This window comes from Protopterus annectens, chromosome 1.part0 (genome assembly GCF_019279795.1).
Source record: "Protopterus annectens isolate FY-2018-M chromosome 1.part0, PAN1.0, whole genome shotgun sequence".
Lineage (NCBI taxonomy): Eukaryota > Metazoa > Chordata > Ceratodontiformes > Protopteridae > Protopterus > Protopterus annectens.
The window spans coordinates 1,953,065,111-1,953,089,912 of NC_056725.1; the positions used below are offsets into that span (position 1 = coordinate 1,953,065,111).

Sequence of the window (24,802 nt, forward strand, 5' to 3'; positions counted from 1 at the left end):
TCTCTTTCAGAAGGGGTAGGATTTTTGACAGTAGTAGCCTTAATGCCCTTGGGTCCCTGTGAAATGGTTTCAGGATCCACAGTAGGATTTTTAAAATGGAACTTGTGAGAGTCAGGAACCCTGTAATATCTACCATGTTTTCTGGGAGCAGGAGGTAAAGAGTCAGGGGCCAAGATAGATTCTGAAAAGGCATTATCAACAATGTCTAATACAGGATGGATAGCTAAAGGCCTGTCTTGAGGCAGGAGTAAGAAATCCTTAAGCCTCTTTTTAGAATCAGAGTAATCCTGGCTTTCCCAGCAAAAATGATCCCTAAGAGTATGCAAGGTTTCACCAAACGAGAAATCCTCTGGGGGGGGGGGGCAGAGGGAATATAGTCCTCTGCATCAGAATCCTCATAGGTAGATAAGGGTAAATCCTGGTCATCAGAGGAAACATAAATTTCAGAACCTGGTCAGAAGTATCATAAGCAAATTCAGGCCTAGGTCTCTTAGAAGGGGAAGGTTGGCTTCCACTGATTAAAGTAATAAGGTCTTCAGCCATTCTTATCATTTGTTTTTAGGCATAAAGGCCTGACCATGTGGTCTGGGCATTGGTTTTATAGGCATGGTTCGAGTTTTGGGCCTTGAAGAAGAAGATGGTGTCGGTTTAATATGCAAGTCAGTAGGCCTGAATACACCCTCAGAAGCCAGTGCCTGCACAGTGGCTCCGGACCTGTCCAAGGTAGAGACATCCGCAGGTTCCACAGTTGAAGCATCTCACGGCATACTGGACTTCGAATGGGTCTCAGTAGAGGCCTGCGAATCTGAAGTAGCGGGTATCAGGGGCTGAAAAAGTGCCTCACTGAGTACCAGCGAACTGGCGACTGGCTTAGGAGAAGCATCATCAGCAGCTTTGGACGTAGGCGGCCTGTCTCTGTCTTTATCTTTGCGTCTTTTCAGAATGTTGGTAGTTGGATGGCTTACCAAAGACATATCTGGATAATTGAACTGAATAGCAAAATATTTAGAAGCAAAAATATACTGACGACGAATAGTTTGTTGGTCAAATAGGGCACAAAACCGACAGTGAGGTACGTCGTGGTCAGGGCCTAGGCAAGGAACACAGTACGAATGGAAAACTTTATGAGGTATTTGCTTTCCACAAGAAATACAATTATTGACTTTTACTGGCATCGGTTTAGAGCAAGAAAAAGTTTACCCAACGGGGTACTTAGCTTTAGTTGAAGACTTCGGTTCAGAAACTCGAAAATTAAAATTTCAGGAGTTGGACGACCAGCACTTGTGAACTGCTTCCACTTCAGGCACTGCATGGCAAGAAAGACTGATGTAATGGCGTCAGGCTGCATGCATTATACCCCTGACTACCTGATGTCATGGAAGATGAGACACCAACTGACACAGGACCCAAGACTTCAATCAGGCCGACTGAGGGCTACTGCAAGCAGATAACCCAAATGTGATGACTGCAACAGTGAAACATGAAAAACATCAGCACCGGTTTATAATCCCCATTACACTTAAAAATTGCTGAGAAAACTTTGTTTTATAGCATGCAAATAACACAATACACCAAAAAACAGTGCTTGTAAGAAAAAAATCTTTACTTATAGTTAACTTTCTCCCTCCTTTTCCCCTCCCCAAAGCATTTTTGAAAATTAATGACATGAAGTGGGGCATATGCTTTACAAGTACAACAAATTATGAAAAAGTCCAATATTCCTAGATGTTCATGTTCTGTCATATTTCACACATATAATTACTGCACTGTAATCCCATATTAACTTACTGGTTTTATTACTGTTCATTTCCATCTCCCAAATCCTGTCTCCACTTCATTTCCAAAGTACTCTCATTTCTTCTAGTCAACTCTCATAGTCCCTTCCTTCACTCCATTTTCCGTCGAAATGTTAGAAAAAGTTTCACAAGTACTGTATCTCTGTGGCCTTTATTACCAGAAGAAGAAGAAGCAGAATCTCTTTCTGTTTCACGGCTCAATTTTTGTTGGACAAACTTTTGTGTTTCCTCCTTAGCATGCACTTCATCAAAAACTGATTTTGTCCTTCCAGGTTAGAATACTCTGAAGACAGCTGGATACAGCAGTTTGAATCTCAAAGCTGTGTCTCGACATTCCCTGAATAGTAGAATAAATATGCTTCTCTTCTGCCTGGCATACAATGAGTAATCATTTTCCACAAACACTCTGCTGTCTGCTACTTTTAGTACTTCGTCCTTCTGCCACAGTTTTGTCAAAATTAATTCCTTCTGCTGGTAGAATTGCATCTTTACTATTAAAGGTCTAGGTTGCTTTCTCATAGCCAGGTTTTGAGCATACATATGATGTGCCCTTCCAACTAACAACTCCTAGTGTAGAATACCAGTCTAGTTGCTCATTTGTGCTTTCATAAAACTAATGCAGTCTGTTGCTTCTAGCTTCTTTGGTATAGCTGAAAATCTCAGATTTTCCCTATGTGCTCTGTCCTCTAATTCTATTATTTATGAAACATCTCTTCCTGAGCACTCTCATATCCAGCCAACCTTATCTTCAATTCGACCTCTGACATTTGCACCTTTATCACCTCATCTGAATATTTGTTTAAAGCTTCTTCCATTTTTCCAGCCTTTTGTTGTTTGTTTTGATATACTTCATCAGTGTTTTATTTATTTTAACCAGGTATGTGTGCAATTGTCTTGTATATCTTCATGTAGGTTACTGGAATTCATGTCAGGAGGTTGAATTGCTTTCTGCTGAACAGCTGCAGAACTTTCCCCAGCCAGTGTTTCTTCCTCACTTTTTGTGGCTGATGTTTCCAGGTCTTCTGTATTTCTTTTTTCCTGGTATCCAGGAAGTACACTTACTAGCCTGTTACTGAAATTTACCAATAAACACAACTCTGCTGAGTTTCTGTTTACACACTGGAAGAGTTAGAATTAAGCTGTTACTCAATGTGCAGCCATCTTGGAAGTCCAATGTTGGTGGGTCTTGAAGAACAAAAAGCATTTGACAGAGTAAGCTGGGAGGTTATAAGCAGGGCAATTGAAGCATTTGCATTCCCTGATAAAATTATAAGGTTGATTAGGAGGCTATATGAGGGATCAGAGGTGAAAAGTAAATGGGGTGGGCTCCTCTCTGATAACTTCTGTTTGAAGAGAGGAACCAGGCAGAGGTGCCCTCTTTCCCTTTTGTTATTTGCACAACATTAAGAACCACTGGCAAAGAAAATAAGAAACTCATAAATTCAAAGATATAATTGGTATGGTAGTCAAGCTGTCTCTATTTGCAGATAGTATTTTATACTGATAAAACCAGAAAAGGATATTGCAGTGTTGTAGTACATTTTGAGGCAGTTTCACATCTTTTTGCGATACAAAATGAATGATGATAAAACAAAGGCAATAGCTGTAAATTATGTACCTACACAATACTTGGTTCAGCAATATCCATATTTATGGGGACATAATAAAAAAAATACTTGGGAGCATGGATTAAAAAAGGATTCTGATGTGGGAGCTAAGGATATGTGGGAAGAGACTAAACAAAAGATAACAAAAACTAAGAAACTGGAAGATCTGTCAAATGTATATGGATAGCAAGATACAATCAGTTAAAATATTTTTACTCCCTTTAGTTTTATACACAGGTCAGGTTTAGTTTTATCAACAAGATGAAAAGTTGTGGACAGCAATTAATAAAGAGCTGAAGAATTTTATTTGGAGGGGGAAGATGGCAACAGTCAAGTGGGATAAGCTGATTCTTCCAATTAAACAAGGCAGTTTGGGATTACCCAAGTTGAAGGGGTACTTCAGAGCTACATAGTTAAGGCTCCTATACACAGCACAAGCAGAAACTTATAATTCAAAGTGAAAAGGGATGATGATGAAATGGGAGGGAAACTCAAGAAACAAGAAGAGACTGGGATTCTCAATACAGATCCTTAAGGAGAATAACAACAACCATACAGAATATTATATTCACACAGTAGTAGGAAGTATTCTAAGAACTAAGCCAACACGGGAATAGAGAAAGAAGATTCTGCAAATAGGGATGATTGCAATTAGGGATACAAACAATAGGCTACAGGGGACAAGAAGTTATTGGAAAAAACTGGCAAAAGAACAAATGTATTAGGAGCAAGTAATTAGATAGAAGAAGGTAACAGAATGGGAAAAGGCCAAGAATTTATTTGGACTGCAGGCTAGAGAATGCATTCCCTATCAAGAACTGATATCGGTGTACAGGAAAAGAGAAGGAAATAGGGAGATCCTAAGCAAATGACCAGCACTGGTAGAATTTTTAGGAGACTCTAGAACAGAAACTGCTGTTAAAAAAGAGTAATTAGTACAGCATACACAAAACTGCATGATAACTATAAGAATCAATCACAGGAGGTCAGAAAGGATTGGGAAGAGAGACTGGATAAGCAATTCAAAAAGAAACAATGGGAAGATATATTTATGTCTCCCAAATATGCAACAAAGTCTAGAAGATTTAGGATTTTTGCTTGAAACTATTAACATAGGTGTTTTTATAGCTCAAGTAAACTCCAAAGATTTTTTCCTCAGGTAAACAGCAAATGTTGCAGGTGTGATGGGGAAGAAAGAGGTAATTGGGAACATATTTTTTGGGAGTGTAATGAGTTGGCAGACTTTAAAGATTCCCTGCAGATTGCTCTGTCAGAAATATTGTGTGAGCAAACTGGTGTAACTAAGGAAGTTATTTTTTTCAGCTAAAATAGAAAATCTGAATTGCCTAGACAGAGTAAGGCCTTGCTGAGTCTAATTTATGGTGGCTGCCAAAAACACAATTACTAAAAAATGGAAATCAAAGTCTAAACCAACTTTACTATAAGTAGTGAATACTGTAAGACAGATAAAACAACTGGAATCAGGATCTTTAGAAAATGGAAAGCACAAATTACATAGAAAAATGTGAATTGTGTGAGCAATACAAGCAGAGGAGGAACAAGCTTTAAATGAAGGCAGGATTTGACTGAGTTATATAACGTTTGAATAACAATGACTGGATAGATCATAAGTGATGTATAAAGTCTGCAACTAAAATTATGTCAGTATGGTTTGTTTTTATTTATATAAATGCATGATTGCCTACATCATAATTAATAATTTAATAAAGATGTTTCTTGTTTAAAAAAAACATTCACTCCATTAAAAAATAGATCAATTTCTGTCTTCCCTTAAACATCACTCCTCCTCCTCCTAATTGCTAGTCTGCATACATTGTTCCCTTAAATTTAATTTATGTCTATGAAATTATTAAACCTCATATTCCCCCTCAACTTGACATAATTAAAATATCCATATCCATATTTCCATCTGTGCTGTTTCCTGGTTTTCTCATTCCTCTACTTTCTACAAATTTTTATAAAATTGCCAAAGTATATCTCACACTACTATAGCATTTCTGGTTATTTTTCTTATCACAGGCTCTCTAAGTCTGGCTACAATGCTTTCTAATTTTTGTTGTCTAAGTCATTAAGATAAAAGTTTTTGCACTCCGCAGTTGTTATTAAAACAGTTGCTTAAAAGCAATCTTTCTATTCTCATGCACATGTTCCAACTACTACCTTATGTTTCCTTTTGCACCATCCAGATGATCATCTTCTTATTCTGTGACAGTACATTCCTCTGCAATACTTTAACCTTTGTCAACACCTCTGAAGAATTCATGTTACTTCTTTCTCACATCTCATGCTCTCTTATTTCTACCATGTTTGTAAACTCACATTTTTATTTTATCACACTCATAGGCTATCTCTTATGAAGTAAATTGTACCTTTCTTAACTCTTGCATTGTACTCCCTCTTCCTTTTCTTTAAATTCATTTATTTTTAAAAATAAGCAGGAAAGTAGTAATGTATCGTTTTATATAATTACACTGCATCTTTATCTTAGTTGTTATTAGTGCATGATTTGACATAGTAAATTAACGGATCTAAAAACTTTCAGTTAGATATACATGCTCTGGTGAAACATATTTTTTATCCAATCTAGTCCAATTATTATATCTTTGGGAAATAAATTCTGCATTTCTGCTACTGAATTCACATCTTCCATACCAAATATTCTCATATACTTATTTAGAAATCTATCCTCGCTTGTTATAGTTTCACTGATACATCCTCGCTAGTGCAAATTAAGATTCCAGTCCCCAACCGTAAATATTATCCCTGCTGAAAGTGTATTATTTCTCCCAAAATTTTCTAAACTATGTAATAGCAGTTTACGTGTAACAAAAATACATGCTAGTATTATTTCCCCCCTCCTCTGCCAATAGCCTCTTACAAGTACAAATTTAACATTAAGGCCCTTTTTTTCCTGCTCTTTCACTACTGGGGACCCACTTGCAATCTTTATTACCCTGCTTCCTTTATCCCTGTTATTCTGCTGAGGTCAACCTTGAAATTATTCCTCTAATATTCGTATGCTCATTTCTGTCGAAATGCATGTCCTGTAACATTTCTATTTATACCCTACACTTCTTGACATAATTCATAAGTCTTATTTTGTGTACACCTATAAGGTATTTTATATTAATAGTGATAAAACATCTATTCTAATAAAGAGCTATTAGTCACACATTATACACGACAATTCTTTTGAATAAATGTTTCTATATTGCAACTTATATACACACACTAACGGCTGGTAGGATGATCTTGTACATAGGTGACTCTTCTCATGTCTATCTGAATGAATGTCATTTTCCCTACGTTTCACGTTAATAAAAACATTCAAAATCTAAAAAAGAAATACATTTTAAGGTCTCTCAATCTCATTTTAAATCAAAGCAAATAAAAAAAATATATGCACATTCCAAAATGAAATATATTACCAAGCAGGAGCAGTTTCTCCAAATCTATGAATGCACCCACAGGTATTAACTATCCCCACTTACTCAGACTGCTAGCGATTATCTTATTTCTATTACTCTCCCAGGGATGAAAAACAACCTGCATACTTTCTCTAAGTATCAGTTTTTAGCCATAAGAAAATCTACAAGGACTAACTTTAAGCAAACTACTATAATGAGCACTGTTAAATATACATTAAAATATGAAGGGTGCTGGGGAGGCAACTGAATGTACACCTATCAAACTTAATTTCTTATTTTATTTTTTTTTTTTCAATTAACTGCTTGTAAATGCCTCTTTACAAGTTTATTACATTCGATCTCACTGATTTCCACAGAAAAGTTCACTTAGAATATACTGCCCAGATCTCAGAGAATTAACTGCTTGTATTTGCAAGCTGAATACCTTCAGTGAAAAACAGGTGCTAATATAAAACCCAAGTAGTACTTTGCCAATGTAAAAAAAGAAAAAAAAATGTCATATTTTTCATCATTTTCTTTTGGTATCCTCATCTTTTTTGACATGAATGCTAATGGTAAGGTACACAGATTGTTTGATTCCTGGATTAACTCCAGACTCGGTAACAACTGCAGTACCTCCCACATGAAAACACACCCAACCCCAACACCTAAACAGTAAAGATCAACTTGGAAAGCACAGTACTGATGCCAGAAGAGAAGGACAGCCTAATGAATATTTTTCAACTCTGGTCAGCTGTGAGAGACAATCATCTCTAAACCTTTGCAGTAGATGCTGTGCTAAAACACTTCAAGTCAGAGTTCAGAGTTCAGAATTTATAGATGATAGAGATGATCTCCTAGGAATCAGATCTAAAGACATTACAACCCAGCATATATTTTGGTGCTTGAGGCTTAAAACACATTTCTGACATACTGGCATAAGCTCTATCATTTTAAGCATTATTAACCTGTACAGAAACTTTGAAAGAGTCTATCAGGATAAACATATTTGTAATATACTGCTAACGCAAATTAAGAAGATGAATTGGTTACAGGCAGATAAGAGAACTGCACAACAGCTGATTAAATGGGTAGTGTGAGTAAGGTCAACATCCAATCTAAGGAAACAACTAATTAGAGAAAAAACTGCAAACTAAACAAGATGAGGTTGGAGTGGGGTGTTGTTAGAATTTCAATGCTCTTTTTGAGTCATGAAAGGAAACATGCTTGATATTCAAACATGTTAAAAATCAAGATAATTTTGCAATTCTGTTTTGCAGTGTTTACAGCTAAATTGTGAAAATGTTTCTGGAAGTATTGGAATAGTATTGGAAATGTGTGGACAAAGAGCACAGTAATAGGTTGCACATTTTTTGTGAATGTAATCAGCAGTACAAGTTTAAACATAAATAATTTCTCAAATGTTTAACACGAATATACAAGTAAATAAGGTTATTTACTTTATGGGGCTATGTTTGGATATATACTTACCCAAGTACAACAAAAAGTCACTGTTGCTGATAATGACGGTTATGTTAAAGGAGGTAAGTACACATTGGAAGATGAGGGATGCACAGTTAATTTCTGAGCAGAAAGAAATGTTGTCAGACAAGGCAGACACAGAAGAACAACGATGCCAGGAATCAGAAGCAAGCATGTATAATTAAATGGATGTCAAGGCATAACTATGTAAATGAATGTTTAGCAGTGAGATCATTAAATTGCATGGATGGACTCTTTCTGCCCTCCTCATCTCTTCCCTCTCCTTTAATATTAAACATAATTACACAACCTATAAAAAGAAAGTGGAAGCAAAATGACAATGATGCCAAAAAATAAAAACAAAAGTAGTAGTAGCAGCAGAAAATTGTACAGAAAAGAACACTTGATTTTTATTTGTAGTGAAGTTGTACTTGGTTATCTAAATGAATTATGAAAAATACTTTGTTTCTACATATCTGTTTTTCCTTTATTATTGCAGTTCGGTTGTTTATTAAACAATAAAGTTAAAAAATAATTATTTCTATAACAAATACATGCCTATCATTTCTAGTCAGGAAAATAAACATGTATGTTATCAAAAACACGTTTGATAATATACCTAAATTACAACCAAGGAATGGTAAAATAAATAAAATGTTTATGCAAAAAAAAAATCAAGAATCTTCCTTTCCTATGCCTTTTGATCTTGGAACACAATGTAGGTACACAGCACAGCTGACTACCCCAATTCTTTTCTGTCAGTAATTCATTATTAAATGGCAGCTATCAGATAGATGTATAACCCCTTCACAGCAAGTGTTAGTATTCTAGATGACTGCAGCAAACTTCAGCAAGGGACCCCCAGCAAGATTATTCCTACATCATATTAAAATAGTCAGACATTACTTTTGCAAGACACATTCATGTTTTTTATATATGTATATATAACATATATTTACAGATGATCTTAGCCAAAAGGCCAAGAAGCAATATATCTAACACACACACACACACATATATATATATATATATATATATATATATATATACACACATTGATATTTGTGTGTGTGTCTGCCTTACAGATTATCTGCAATTAAACAGAGCCGAGTATATTTTTTTGGTTATAGAGTTTGTTAATTGTTGCTTAGATTTGTGTTGAAACTGTTGTCTCACTGTTCTGAGAGACTGATCGGCAAATATACAGAGCTGAGAATATTTTTTTGGTTTTAAAGTTTGTACTGTTAGTTGTTGCTTAGATCTCTGTTGAAACTGTTTTGTTCCACCCACCCTCCCTATTTTAGGTTTGTAGTTTAAATTTGGTGGCTTTTGCAGTTGCCCGCCCCACTGTAGATTTGATCTGGGACATTCCCTCAGTCCCATCTCTTTACCACATTCTACCCAATAAACTCTTTCTACACTTGCTTTTAGTCCTTTTTAATTTAATTGCATTTTTTAAACTGTGTTTGGTCTAACATTGCTACATACTCAAGTGTGCTAGCTTGCACTGCATGTGAATTGTTTTTTACTACTGTTTTTGCTACTTTTCTGTAAAAAAAAAAAAAAAAAAAAACTGTAAGCCTGTTTCCTACCTTTCCTGTAACTAGTGTTACAGATATAGATTTGCTGTATCCAGGACTGTATGTAAGCGTCTGAGCCCCCCAAGCCTTTCTCTTTTGGAGGGAATCCTTCTAGCTTATCAGTGGGAGTGGTAAGCATTAGGTAAACCTGTCTACCACATAAGGAGTGGTTTTGGCCCATAAATTGTAGTTATTGGCCGTTTGGCAATCTCTTCCATCTCTCTCAACTTTCTGATTTGAAAGCCTGCATTTGCACTTGTTTCTGTCCTGTAACTCGTCTAGTGCAGATACAGATTCTTAGTTTTAGCACTTAAATTTGCTTGTTCATGCTCAGCACTTGTTCAGAACTTGTAAGCACTAAATAAGCTACTAATTACTATAGCACTCTATCTTTCTCATTACCTAGAGGAAAACAGTTTTTGTACTTACTTTTCTCACTTGCTTAGAGAAAAACAGCTCTTGTACTCACTTTCCTCACTTATCTAGAGGAAAATAGTTTTTTATTCAGGCATGTCCAAGGGTCAGCTCCCAGTGTTCTCTCCTGTCTATCTGATGAATCTGGGCATCTTGAGACAATGTAGAAATTGCTTCATGTACACTGACAACCCTCTCCTCCTACCACCCAACACTACAACCTAGGAGAGATGCACTTATCTAGCCAAACTGGAGGTAAAGCTCTCTCTAACCAAGACTGAACTTGACAGTCACGAGGAGAAGGTAAACATTTGCACCACACCACACTCATCACATAGTCTCACTAAATCTACATCACCAAAATCCACACACAGTAACACAAAAACATTCGCGGAGGCTCTCAATAATAATCTGTCTAAGCAACAGAGACCTCCAAAGCAGAAACGCAAGCAACCTCTATCCCCCAACACAACCCAAATGACACATAGCCCACAGACTCAGTGTGCCACTCAACCAGAGCCAATAAGGCAAAACAACATACCCAACACACTAGTCATAGGTGACTCTATAGTCAGGTACACTGATGTCCCACTCACCAGGCTAGACAAGGAGAACGTTACTGTCAGCTGCCTGTCGGGTGCCAAGATCCGCCACATAACCCATGCACTCAGGTCACTCCACACCAAGTACAAATATGACTCTGTCATTGTCCATGTTGGTGTGAATGACCTGAGACGTACCTTCCTGGACTACATGAAAAGAGACATGGAAGAGCTCTCCGATCTTGTAGCCCAGGCAGGTATGACCCTAGCCCTGAGTTGCATTTTGCTATTGCCCAGAATGATACTGCAGTACAAGGACAAAATGACTGACTTCAACAATTGGTTAAGCTTCTGGTGTCATTCTAAGGGTATCCAGTATCTGTCTGCTTGGGATGACATGGTCAACAGACCACGATGCTTTGCCACAGATGGCCTGCACCTGCCGCCCCTGGGATTCCGGATACTGGCTAAGGCTCTTGCTGCCCCTATAGTGCCTTTTTTAGGCAGGGTTCAAATAACAAATTCACCACCATAGCAGGAACAGGCAAACAATGCTAGAAGTCTAAATCTCAAAATGCACTCACTCGATGCACTCCTTAAAATGGAGAACAATGATATCTGTGCAGTGACTGAGACCTGGTTCAAGGCTCCAGAGAGCACCCCTGCACTACCAGGCTATAACTCATACCACACTTTTCGGCCATGTAACCTGGACCGAAACACCAAAAGGTGGAGGTGTGTCCATATTCATTAAGGATATCCACACCTCCAGGCTAGCTGCTCAGCATAATGCATCCGAGGTTATCCAAGTGCAACTAACTCTGGGCAAAACTGCAATCCAAATTGTAGCTTGCTACAGATCCCCACCATGCCCCAGGATTCCCACTCCTCTTTTCTTGATGTACTGGAAAATATTAGGGTTCAACCAAACACCCTAATAATGGGCAAATTTAACTACCCCACCATTAACTGGGAAAACTACTCGTGTACCAACTCCTTAGCTCAAAGCTTTCTGGAATTCATAAACTCCAAAGCCCTAGATCAACTTATCCACATCTCCATTAGGGGCAACAATATCCTAGACCTAGTCATTACCAACATGAGTGACCGGTGTTCCACACCTGAAGTCAACTCCTCGTTGGTCCGATCCGACCATAAGCTTATCACCCTTGATATCTACATCCCGCCCCCACCCCCCCATTAAGAAAACCACAGTAAAAAATTTCTCCAAAGCCAACTTCATGCTTCTTAAGACAGAAGTGGAAAACTTCATGACACCCATGCAGATGGACAATGCAGTTACAACTGCTGAATCCTACACAAATGCACTCTATAAGCACTTACACGAGTGCATGGATCATGCTATCCCAAACAGAACAAAGACGCTATCCTCCAAAAAAAAGAAAGCCAATCTGGTGGTCCCCTGCCATAAACAAACTGTACAACAGAAGGAGGAAACTGTTGCAAAAGAGAGTAAAATCCCAGGAGTGGAGGGGGCTCCCTGGTCAGCCACAGTAAGAAGCTGAGATCCCTTAGAAGATCCTCCAAAGCTAGCTACGAAAACAAAATCACCACTAAATCCAAGGACAACCACAAAGCATTCTATAGCTATGTCACAAATCTAGATGGCAACACCCAGATCTGCTCTGAGTTAAAGCACAAAGGCACGAAAATTACAGAACCAACTGATATTGCCAACATCCTGGCAGATCGGTTCAGTGCTAACTTTACCCCCCTCTCACCCCCTAAAGGGCCCATATCCATACAGGAAGAATGCAGAGTCCCTGTAATCACAACTATGCAGGTAAAAGCTGCACTCTCTAAAGCCAAAAACACAGCATCCATGGGACCGGACAACATCCCAGGCTGAGTTTTACATGAACTTTAGAACAAACTGGCTCCCCACTTAAGCACCATGTTCAATAATAGCCTCGCATCAGGCTTTGTGCCCACTGAATGGTGCACAGCAACAGTTATCCCACTCCACAAAGGGGGAGCCACCACTGATCCCGACCTATTAGCCTGACGAGCCTGGTCTGCAAGGCCATGGAACGTATCATCATGGAACTCATAAACAAAGACATAGGGTAACCTCCAAACGCTGGATCCCACCCAGTTCGGGTTTGTGAAAGGCAGATCATGCCTCCTGAACCTGATCGACTTCTTTGAGGCAGTCACCAAAGCCGTGGATGAGGGTAAGGTGGTTCACACAGCCTATCTTGACCTCGCCAAGGCTTTCGACACCATCTCCCATTCTGGAATTATAGCTAAACTCACTAAACTAGGTATAAATCCCAAGGTCACAAGATGGGTTGCCAACTGGCTCACTGACAGAACCCACACTGTAAAAGTTGCAGACTCCAAATCTGACCTCAAGGCAGTGACAAGTGGAGTGCCACAGGGTTCTGTCCTGGGACCTATCCTGTTTGGTATCTACTTCTCTGAAGTACAGGCCAACACACAAGGCTTCTGGCTGATGAGGTTCGCAGATGACTGCAAACTAGGAGCCATAGTCAAGTCCCCAAATGATGTGGACATCCTAGAGAAGAGCCTCACTGAGACAGATGCTTGCTGTCAGAGCCATGGCCTCAAGCTCAATGCCAAAAAATGCAGTGCCATCCCCTTTGGTAAAAATTCTGTACCCATGAATTACCACATAGGCAGAAATCTACTTAACACCGAATGCATGATAAGAGACCTTGGGACCCAGGTGGACAGTAGTCTCTCCTTTGATAGTCACATCGCCACAGTAGTCAGGAAGTCCTTCTACGTGGCACACCTCATCATAAAAGGGTTCTCAACCAGGAAAAAAGAGGTAATTGTTCCGCTCTACTCGTCACTCATTAGACCCATTATAGAGTACAACGTCCCTTTTGGAATGTACTTCACAAGACATCTGCAGCAGCTGGAAAGGCCACAGAAGTACTTCACAAAGAGGATTACTGGCCTCAAACAAATGCTTTACACTGACCGCCTCAAAAAAATCCAGCTTTACTCCGTAGCATATCGCCTACTCAGAGGTGATCTCTGCCTAATATATAAAGCTATGTCAAACCCAGAGCTGTTGGACATGCTACACCTAAAGAAATCCCAATCCCTCCAAGCTACATGCTCTAGGGACCTAAACCTTGTCACCACAATAAACAGGACATGCTGGAGGGATAGATTCCTGTCCCAGAGGCTTCCTATACTCTGGAATAAGCTACCCATCTATGTCAAGCAAAGTTCTTCATTAGCACACTTCAAGAAAAATCTTGATGAGTGGATGGGAAATAGGAAATACATCCCGGGGATCACTTCTGTCTCTCTGCTGGACAGTGGCACAGGAAAATAACTTTCTTGGGTGGCATAAGCTATGGTACCTTGCTGGCTAGGCTTACGTAGGCCCTTGGGCTGATAGCCTAGTACCTACCTATGAACCTATGTGTGTGTGTGTGTATATATATATATATATATATATATATATATACATATATATATATATATATATATATATATATATATATATATATATATATATTGTTTGTGTCTTTCAGCTTTTCCCAGTTAGGGGTCGCCACAGCGGAATTCCGGTCCACTAATGATTGGCAGTAGAGTTTTACGTGCTGGCTTGCCAGGCCTAACGTACAATCTCCAATGAAGGAATGCCCATTCACGCATGTCGCCACATAGAAGATGCTCTAACTGAGAATCGAACGGGCAACGTCTAACGGTGAGGCGACAACGCTACCGCAGCACCACCACCACGATATATCTACATATATATATATATATATATATATATATATATATATGAATTCACTTTATATGCTCAAAATCCTGAAATATCTCATTTCAGAATCTCAAGCCGATAAAGTGGAAAGGCTAAAACATCGAACAACCAGAAGCGCAAAATTCAAAATTGCGACTTCTATACTACACACACACCATACACATACACACACCATCCTCCCCACATACAAACACACAACCCAATCCTATCCTGCACCCCCCTGCACCCCCCATCCCCCTACTTAAATATACTAACTCCAAGGTCGCACCACATACACAAACACACGAAACACCACCACACAAGCTACAACTACCTTGCACACACACCACAGTAACAAAACACGCTAACACACACTACAGCCCCTACCCACAACCCTTAAAACATAAACACTTAACTGAATCCATTAACACAGCACAACACCAGAACCACTAATTCAACATCTCCAAAATGCGAGATTTTGAATTTCGTGCTTCTGGATGTTCAATGTTTTAGCCTTTCCACTTTATGGGCTTGAGATTCTGAAATTCGATATTTCAGGATTTCGAGCATATAAAGTGTTTCCATATACATAAATATATATATATATATATATATATATATATATATATATATATATATATATATATATATATATATATACACACACACACACACACACACACACAGACACGCACATGCACGCATGAGGCTAAACACACAGTCTTGCCTATTGTGTGACTACGAACAAGTCACTTAACCAGATAGTGCTCCTGAGTCACCCCTGAAAATGGACACTTTGTCCAGTGGACTCGCTGCTTAGTTAATACATAAAATTAATAAAAAAATTCTAAATCATAAATGCCAGACATACCTGCTAGCTTTTAACTGCAATGTTGTTAAACTGTAACAAGCCTCTGGGCCACATTAAAGTAGCCAGTATGAAGGGGAGCTGTTAAAACCACAACACTATTTACAGTTATAGTTAAATATACCATACATTTCAGACATACACACATTACACCATTGGTAAGCATTTCAAACTCATACAGACAGCACTCACAATCTCATTATACTATTACGCAACAGAAAGTAGCTAAGACTTTTGAAATGTAAATTCTTCATACAGTTTACTGTATCAACATGATCTCTGGGTTTGCAACCAGCTCCTTTTCACCAGTGTTTGAAGGATGTGCTTCAAACACAGGCTCACTCACCCCAATTATTTAAATTAATTGTGCATCACCATTCAAACAGACCTACCACTAAAAACGTTCTGTAGGCCATTAAAGAGGTGCCTACAAGGAATGGATACATTTTCGTGCCTCATATGGATTACTTCCTCCAATTTTCACTACTAGAGAAATGGGCAGACAATGCAGATCAAGTGTAGCAGTGTTGAATTTTACACACCACTGAGGACAATTCCTCCATTTTCAAAATTATTCCCATCCTTTTCCTACACTGTATGTTGACTGTTGTTGAAGGATAAAGATACCAGGATTATATTCCGGCCATCTCCCATTCCACTGCTCAACAATCTATAAAAAAGCATAGTACTCAGCCCAATTTTGAGCCATATGAGGGACTGGAACAAAAATTAAAGTGGGTGGGGTCCTCTCTGACAATTTCTGCTTGAGCAGGGGAACCAGGAAAGGGAGTCCTCATTCTCCTTTATTATGTGCAATATATTTAGAACCATTGGCAAAGAAAATAAAGGACTCAGAAATTCAAAGATATAATTGATATGGTAGTCAAGAAAAGCTGGCTCTATCTGCAGATGATATTATTTTATACCTGACAAAAACCAGAAAGAGACATTGCAGTGTTGTGGAATATCTTGAGACAGTTTCAGATCTTTTTGGGATACAAAATTAATGAAGCTCAAACAAAGGCACTAGCGGGAAATTATGTAACTACACACAAATTGGTTCAGGAATATCCATATTTATGGGGACATGATAAAATGAAGTATTTAGGAGTAAGGATTAAAAATGATTCTAGTGTGGCAGCTAAGGATATATTAATAAAGAGCTGAAGGGGTGATTCAGAGTTACGCAGTTAAGACTCCTATACATAGCACAAGCAGAAAATGAGAAGTTATGTACCTACCATAACGTTCCATGTTAGTTGTCTTCTCTCGCCTTCTTTCTTGCTGGATGGGTTCAGAGCCGAACCTCGGCTCCGACTCGGCCTATACTAAAGCTCGAGAGCTAATTTTACCGGCTCAAGGCAACTCTATATCCCATGATGCTAGGCGGTAACTACCCAGATCTCGTTTGGTAGCTGACAAAACAATAGCCAATTCAGTCTCCCCACTCAGGTGGAGGAGGAGAAAGGAGAACTCCCCAAATGTCACTATCTGAAGCCGTAGCTACCTCAGGACCACCTGTTTGGGCTTGAAATAGTGCAAGATAAGGTCCCTTAGAAGAAGGGGAAATCCTTTCGGTCTGTCCAGGCTAGGGGGATGGTGGGCGGGACGCAAGAAAGGCGGCGAGAGAAGACAACTAACATGGAACGTTATGGTAGGTACATAACTTCTCAATGTTAAGTTGTCAATCTCGCCTTCATTCTTGCTGGATGGAACCGCGTCCCTAGCACCTTCATCCTGGGTGGCTCATTGGAACAGACTCTTGAAAACAGTGGAACCAAAATTTGCCCTGTTTCTGGAGGCCATGTCCAATTTGTAATGTGTAACAAAGGTATGAGGAGAGGCCCATGTGGCTGCTGCACAGATAGTGTCTATTGGTAATCTAGCTTGAAAGGCTGTTGATGTAGCTAACGCTTTGGTTGAATGAGCTCTTGGCCTAGAAGGCAATTCTTTACCTCTGAGTTGATAAATACAGGTAATCACAGAAGACAGCCACCTAGACAGGGTTACTTTGGATACCGGAAGGCCCTTTCTACTTTCTGCATAAGATAAAAAGAGTTGATCAGATTTCCTGATTTGTTTGGTTCTGTCCAGATAGTAGCAGAGCTGATGATGAACGTCCAGGCAATGCAGTTTTTGCTCCGCACTGTTTGAATGATTAGGGAAGAAAACTGGAAGATCAACAGATTGATTTAAATTTGCCTGAGAAGCCACCTTGGGTAAAAAAGACGGGTTAGTTCTTAGAGAAACTCTGTCTTTGTGGAAAACTAAATAAGGAGGACGAATGTAAAGGGCATGAAGTTCAGATACTCTCCTAGCAGATGTAATGGCGACTAAGAAGAGTGTCTTCCAGGAAAGTAACTTCAATGAACAGGTAGCCGCAGGTTCAAAGGGAGGAGAATCAAGGATGTTAAAACTAAGTTTAAATCCCACTGTGGTGGGGGGGTCTTTGATCGGGGGCTTGAGTAAAAAGATACCTCTGAGGAATGCCTTGCAAAGCTTATGGGACATGATGCTGGAGTCTGACAGGCCTATGTAAAAATTTGAAATGGCTGCTAAATGAACTTTTACTGTGGAGGATGAAGATCCTGAATGAAAAATTTCAGCTAGGAAATCTAAGACCGAGTGTATTGGAGCAGTGAAGGGATCTATATTCCTAGCCTTTGCCCAGAAGGAAAAACATTGCCATTTACTAGCATAGATCCTTCTTGTGGAAGACTTAAGGGAAGCTACGATAATATCCCAGACAGAATTTGAAATCATTGGAAGCCTGGCTAGGGATGGAAGTGGAGCAACCAAGCTGTGAGGTTGAGAGATTGGAGGGATTGGTGCAGCTGCCCTGACTGATGGACCAAAAGATCTGGCACTGGATCCAGATGCCAAGGCTGCTCCAAAAGATAACGATGCAGGAACGGGAACCATATCTGTCGAGGCCAATAAGGGGCAATGAGAATCATCTTGGCTCTCAAGGCGGTAGCTTTCTGAATTATCTGTGTGATTAATGGAAAGGGGGGAAAAGCGTATAGAAGTCCCTGAGGCCAATCGTGGACTAGAGCGTCTCTGGGGGGATGGCCTGGAAGGGGGAAGAGAGTGAAGAAGCCGAGGCACTTGCTGTTTTGTGGTGTTGCAAAAAGATTGCAGCAAGGAAACCCCCACTTCCGAAAAATTTCCTCCGTCACCAATTGCTTGAGAGACCACTCGTGGGGCATGAGAATAGCTCTGCTGAGCTTGTCAGCTATGACGTTGGACTTCCCGGGGATATGCATTGCTGTCAGAAACCGCTGAGAAGAGATCGCCCATTGCCAGAGTCTGAGTGCTTCTCGACATAGGGGATAGGACTTGGTTCCGCCCTGCTTGTTGATATACCATACTACGGACATATTGTCCGTTTGAATTGCAATAGTCCCCAGGGGAAGAGAGTCTTGGAGGGCTTGCAACGTCAAAAGCACTGCTCTCATCTCCAGGACATTTATGTGCAAGTGGCATTCGAAAGGTTGCCATGTGCCATGGACTGTCCTGCCCTGAAAATACCCCCCCCCCACCCAATCAAGGAGGCGTCCGATGTGACCGTGGCGACTGGGGGGGGGGGGAGTAAATGGTCTGCCTTGATGGACTTGAGGGGAGACCATCCACTAAGACAGATGTATTTTGCAAGATAGAGTTATTAAGATCTTGTGTGTCATAGGGAGCTGTTGGAAGGACCACTGGGAGAAAAGCATCTACTGAAGAAGCCGCATGTACAAGCGGGCAAGGGGAAGAAGCGTGATGGCTGCCGCCATGAGACCTAATACTTTCAGAACATGCCTGGCCTGAATTTTGTTGCTCTGAAGGAGAACGTGAACATGATTTTGAATATCTAAGACCTTCTGCTCTGTTAACTTTGCTGAGAGCTGAACGGTGTCCAAGGTGGCACCTATGAAGGTAATAGACTGACAAGGCTACAAGGCAGACTTTTTGAAATTTATAGAGATACCTAGCCCTTTGCAAATGTGAATGGTGTAATCTCTGGCTAGAAGAAGTTGACGCCTGGTGGTGGCAGTGAGGAACCAGTTGTCTAGATATGGAAACACCTGGAATCCTTGACGTCTCAGGTGAGCCGTAACCGCTGCCATACATTTGGTGAACACTTGGGGGGGCTGTAGTGAGACCAAAGGGCAGGGCTCTGAACTGGTAGTGACTGGCCCCCAGCCGGAAGCGGAGAAACCTTCTGGAGCGTCTGTGTATTTTGATGTAATAGTACGCATCCTGAAGGTCCACTGAGCACATCCAATTGTCCTTGCCCAGAAGAGGTAGAATGGACTGTAGCGTGACCATCTGGAACCTCGTTCTTTTTACAAACTTGTTTAGTTTGCTGAGATCCAATATCGGCCTCCAGGCCCCTGTTTTTTTTGGTACCAAAAAGAACTTTGAGTAGACTCCGGATCCTAGTTGGTCTGCTGGGACTGGCTGGATGGCTCTCTTTTTTAGCAGCTTTGATATTTCTAGTGCTGCTTGTTCCCTTAGACTGGGTGGAACGTCTGGGAGAGACGCTATTTGAATAGTTGGGGTTTGGATAAAGGGGATTTTGTAACCCTCGGATATGATCGACTGCACCCATTTGTCTTGAGTGAGGGACAGCCAGGCTTGTGGGTACAGTGATAATCTTCCCCCGACTGCCTCCAAAGGTGGACAGTCGGGCAGCACCTCAGGGATGCTGGAAGGGTTTGTCAGAGAGGATTTCTCTGCTACCCTGATTCTGCGGACCCCCCTCTGCCTCTTGGGCGGCGTCTGTTGTTGTTGTTCCCCCCTCTGCCTCTAGGGGGGAACTGACCTCTTGTGTCAGGTGTGACTCCTTGTGATTTGCGGAACCACATTTTTCCATCCATTTGACCCTTAGGATATGGTCTAGATGGCGTTGAAAAACAGACTCCTACGGCAGAAAGAGTCTTGCCATCTTGTTCGCATCTGGTCAAAGTATCTTTCACTTGAGGTCCAAACAACGTTGAACCATCAAAGGGGGAGTTAGTGAAGGACGCCTTGAAGGGGTCTGCAAAGTTGCAAAGCCGCATCCAGGCATGACGCCTTAAAGCCACACCTGTGCCTGCGGCCCTACTCGCTCCATCGGCTGCATAGGAAATAAGCCGTATGGAGGAGTTGACAATGGAATTCAGGGTTCCTAGCGGTGAGTTAATTTTGTCCTGAGACCCAGCAGCTGATGGATCCTGTAGAACCTCACCCAGTTCTTTGAGAATGTCTCTTTGAAGATGGGTGAAGTGGCATAAGTAATTCAGCGACCGCATGGCAAAGGTCGCTGACGAGAACATCCGCTTGCCGTACCTATCCATTGTCCTTGATTCCTTGTTAGGCGGATGGATAGGCACTGAAGGATCAGCCAGTTCCTTCTTGGTGGCTGCCGCCACCACAATGGCATCAACTGGGACACCTTTAGATAAAAATTGCTTATCCGAAGGGGCTGTTATAAATTTGGAAGGCCTCCGTGGGGTGGGTTCCATCGAATCAGGGGCCGTCCACACCTTCCGCGCCACCACTTCCATAAGGGGGTCGAAGGGTGGAGACACCCAGGAGGTGGAGGGTTGAGAACCAGAAGCCTCCAGGTAAACAAACCCATCCAAGGAAGGATTAAGGGAAGACCAGTTCCCCCTCTGTTTAAGGATTTCAAGGATGTCAGAAAAGGAGACATCCTCAGAGGGGGACCTTGGGGATCTTTCCGACTCATCCAAGTCAGTATCAGATGTGATGGACTCAGGGGAGTCCACATGCTTCCTCTTACATGTCCTCTTATGTGGGGATTCACCTGACGGATCAGGAGAAACCTCGGAAGAGGAGGATATTCCCAGTGGGGAAACCTGAGGCGTTGGATCTCTACGGCCGGGGGCGAGAGAGTGGGAAGAGACCTCAGCAGGCACTACAGTGGGAGGAGCTGATGGAGCTGACCGTAGAGCAGGCACTGGGGCCAGTACGCTCCTCATGACGTCAAAGGCGCCCCTATCAGGCAGGCCAGAGGGCTCCCACTCCGAAGAACTAGGAACCCCAGCCGGCACCGACAGGGACGGCTCCGAAGCCGATGGGGCCGAACTCACCAGCGCCGACGCTCCAAGAGGTAGAACAGGGTCGGACAAGGGTCCGATGCCACTCGCCCCCTCGGAGCCGGCGAGAGAGTCCAAGTGCCCGGATCCCTCCAAGGAAAGCACCATGGATGAGATCGGAGCAGACAAAGGAGCCGAAGGGAGAGGTATCGGCTCCGACGTCACAACGGTCACGGCTCTGAGGAGCTCCGGCTCCAAACACTGGGGCAGAGTTGAAGGAGGAATAGTAGGTTGTATGGATGTAGCTGCTGTCTGATGAGACGGGCTATGAAGCATTTGGGCCAGTGCCTGAGACTTTAACAGTCTGCTAACCACCCTCTCAAGGTCATGGTTGGAAAGCCTGGAAGACCGAGAGGAATGGCTCCGATGGCTCCGCTCCGAGAGTAAGGGTGATCTCGGAGCCGAATGGATAGATTCCAGAGATGGAGATCTGGACCTCTTACGTGTGGAGGGCATCGAGATTGGTGGAGCTGATGGAGCCGTAGACATGTCGGCTCCAGCCGGAGCCGACTGTGAAGATTGAGTCTTGGAGGCATCGGCTCCACCGGAGCCGATGCAGGAAGCTGCGATACAGACGTATCGGCTCCAGCCGGAGACAATCGTGTCGCAGAAGGTGAGCCACCATCCGAAGGCTTAGAGCACGGAGCCGACGGTTTGGATGGCTTCGAAGGCTTCCCCGGCAAGGACTTAGCCGGGGAGCCTTTGGGCTTTAACAAGCCCCTCAAGATAAACTTATTCCTGCGCTCCTGCAGGACTCTTGGGTTGAATGCATGGCAAACAGAACAAGAGTCCTGCAGGTGCAGGAGTCCCAGGCAATAAACACAAGAAGTGTGACCGTCTGTCAGCGACATCTTCTGACAGCATGAGTCACACTTCTTGAAGCCTGAGACCTTTGTGTCTTTCGACATATTGCTGTTGAAAAGAAAAAAAAAAAACAAGATTCTAAAGTTAGAATCCACACACTCAAACAGACAGGGATACAGGGATACTAAAGGCACACACACACAGCTAAGAATCCCTGTGAGGGGACTTGAGAAAAAAACGGAAGGGCCTAAGGCCTAACCTAGGGTGGGGAGTATAACTGGGATAAGGGATAAAAAATAGGAACTAAAATTTGTAATAACAGTAAAACTAGCCTTTTTAGACAAAATAATGGAAAAACTAAGTAGAAAAACTAGAATTTTTCTTAAATTTTATCACTGACCTGTGAGCTGGTAAAAAGAGCACCTCGCTAGCAAAAGCAGCAAACGAGATCTGGGTAGTTACCGCCTAGCATCATGGGATATAGGGTTGCCTCGAGCCGGTAAAATTAGCTCTCGAGCTTTAGTATAGGCCGAGTCGGAGCCGAGGTTCGGCTCCGAACCCATCCAGCAAGAATGAAGGCGAGACTGACAACTTAACATCTATATTTCAATGTGGAAAAAGATGATAATGAAATCGAGGAGAAGCTCAAGAAACAAGGAGAGGCTGGGATTGTGGATGCAGGCCTTAAAGGAGAATAACAATAATCATACAGAATATTATATCCATAAAGTAGCAGAAAGTATTCCAAGATCTAAGCCAACACGGGATTCGATAAAGGAGATTCTACTGACAGTGATGAATGCAATTAGGGATGCAGACAACAGGCAAGAGGGGGGTGGAATTTCTTGGAGAAAACTGGCAAAGGAACCAAGGTAATGGGAGAAAATAACTAGACAGTAAAAGGTGAAAGAATGGGAAGACGCCAAGAATTTATTTGGACTGCAGGTTAGAGATTGCCTTCCATATCAGGGATTGATATCAGAGTATAGGCAAAGTGAAAGAAGTGGGATGGGGGCTCCTAAATGAAAAACCAGCACTGATAGAGTTATTAGCAGAATCTAGAACAGAAGCTGCCATTAAAAAAAGGAATAATTAGTAGAGCATATCAAATATTGTATGATAACTATAATAATCAATCAGAGGAGGTTAGAAATGATAGGGAAGAGAGAATAGATAAGCAATTCACAAAGAAACAATGGAAGGATACATGTATGTCACCCAAATATGCAACAAAATCCAGAAGATTTAGGATTTTTGCCTGGAAATGTTTGCACAGATGCTTCTATACCCAAAGTAGACTCCAGAGAATTTTTCCTCAGGCACACAGCAAATACTGGAGGTGTGATGGGGAAGAAAGAGGTAACTGGGAACATATTTTTTGGGAGTGTGGTGAATTGGTGGACTTTAGGGATTCACTGAGGGGATGCACTGTCAGAAATGCTGAGTGGGCAGAATTGTCTGATGAGGGAGATGATTTTTCTCAGCTATGATACAGAATTGGAAATGCCTAGGCATGGCTAAGGCCTTGTTGTGTCTAATAATGGTGGCTGCCAAAAAAGCAATTACTGCAAAATGGAAATCAAAATCTACACCAACTATACTAGAAGTAGTGAATATAGTAACAGAGACAAAACAACTGGAAGCAAGATCTTTGGAAAAGGGTAGGAGCAACTACATATGAAAAAAATGGGAACTTTGGGAACAATACATACAAGGCAAGAATGAGGTTTAAAAGGCATCAGGACTTAAATGAGCCATGTAATGTTTGACTGAAAATGATTGGGTACATTATAAGTGATGTATAATGTTTGCAGCTGGGAGGGTGTCAGTATGGTTTGTGATGTAAAATGTTTGTAACTAGGATTGTGTTGGTGTGGTTTGTTTTCATTTGTATAACTGTATGATTTCCTATCTGGTAAGTGATGGTTTAATAAAGATGTTTCTTGTTTAAAAAAAAGGCAGGAATTGAGTAATTTATGTAATGTTGCTTAGGTTATGTGATATACAGCAATATATGTGAAGTAAAATATTTATGTTAATTATAGTGTGATTACTTTTATATGAATGTAAATTTTCCTACATAAAGGTGTTTGGAGAAAAATTATTAATGGCCACAGTAATGTATTCATCCTCAATTCATGTCCAGTAAAAACAAAATCAATAAATATTTAAAAAAGGACTGCTTTAGTGTATATGGTTACCTACCAACATGCATGCCATCTATGTTACAACTGCCCCACTGATATATCTGGTGTCCTGCAAGAGAAAAAACCTACCCTGAAGACTAGAAGCATCTGCTTAGGGTAATATATCTGACAGCCAATGAGATTGGTTGCTCTTGGCAACAGATTTCTAGTATTTTTGTTTACCTCAAAAAACAACAGAGCATAGATTTTCTAGCTAAGTCTAAGGGTTTGACCTGTTCACTCACTTTCCTATTACCT

General features: G+C 41.2%; 1 protein-coding gene across 2 annotated transcripts in view; it reads right to left on the reverse strand.

Annotated features, from left to right (window-relative positions):
• Positions 1-24,802, reverse strand: part of EIPR1 (EARP complex and GARP complex interacting protein 1) — a 1,964,495-nt gene that overhangs the window by 1,509,681 nt on the left and 430,012 nt on the right. The window lies entirely within an intron of this gene.